At 32.4% G+C, this 1,076-nt stretch overlaps 1 non-coding gene across 1 annotated transcript; it reads right to left on the bottom strand.

Moving 5' to 3' along the window:
- Positions 1–271: 271 nt before the first annotated feature.
- TRNAK-UUU (transfer RNA lysine (anticodon UUU)) lies at positions 272–344 on the bottom strand. The gene has a single exon. It is a non-coding gene; the product is annotated as a tRNA-Lys (tRNA).
- Positions 345–1,076: the final 732 nt, after the last annotated feature.

Here is a 1,076-nt window from a genome sequence, read left to right on the forward strand (position 1 = left end):
TTATTAAAAAAAGTGCACAAAAGAACCTTATTTAATGTTAATACTATAACTCAATGAATTGGAATTAAATGAGATACTACTTTAGTTAACATAGCAGATCCTTTAAAGATCATTTGCATATATTTTTCTGATTTTAAATTGACAGGCTCATCATAGAAAATTGAAAAAATATTGAAAAGTATAAAGAAGACCATAAAAATAACACACAATCCCATTATTAACATTTTCTTTTGTTTTTTTTGGCTGTGCCGCACGGCTTGTGGGATCTTAGTTCCCCGACCAGGGATTGAACCTGAGCCCTCTGCAGCAAAAGCGCAGATTCCTAACCACTGGACCACCAGGGAATTCCCTAACATTTTGTTAAATGTCTTTTCAGCCTTTTTTAAATCCAAAGATAATATTTTTAGGCTTTTCTGTCCCTAGTGAAATATAGATACTTTGTTAAAAATTAAAAATATTTGCATCTGAAGGTCTAGGTTCCTCAGCAACAGAATTTTTACTCACTGCTAGCTTTTTCCTTTATTATATATAGTTATATGTATATGTAAAATGTAACATGTATAACATATAAATTACACCTATACGTTTAATTTACACACAAAGTATACGCATCTTAAGAGTCTAGATCAGTTAATTTTTACATACACCCATGTAACCACCACCCATGTCAAAATATAAAACATTTCCAACATTTCAGGAGGCTCACTTTTGTCACCTCCCTGTCAATACTGTCCCCCAACCTGGGATAACTGTTTCTCATCTCTCAACCTTCCCATCTTTGCTTGAATGACTATCCTTGATCAACCAATCAAAATTTTACAGTCTGTCTCTTACTTATTATATAACATAAACATCTGACAATGCAAAGCAACTAGGTGGCAAAATGAAATTGCAATTCTTGCAAAAGCAGAATTTCATGACATTGATAAAAGTGAAGTTGGAGAACTGTTCCAATCTCATGTATATTCACATATCAAGAGACTAGGTAAAAACTGAAGAATAAAAGAAGAGAAAATGTGTAAGGATGATGACACAATAAATGATTCCAAAAGGTACTGGCTTAAATACCAAAGAAT

The sequence above is a fragment of the Lipotes vexillifer genome, unplaced genomic scaffold (assembly GCF_000442215.2).
Source record: "Lipotes vexillifer unplaced genomic scaffold, Lipotes_vexillifer_v1.1 scaffold37, whole genome shotgun sequence".
In the NCBI taxonomy this organism is placed as follows: domain Eukaryota; kingdom Metazoa; phylum Chordata; class Mammalia; order Artiodactyla; family Lipotidae; genus Lipotes; species Lipotes vexillifer.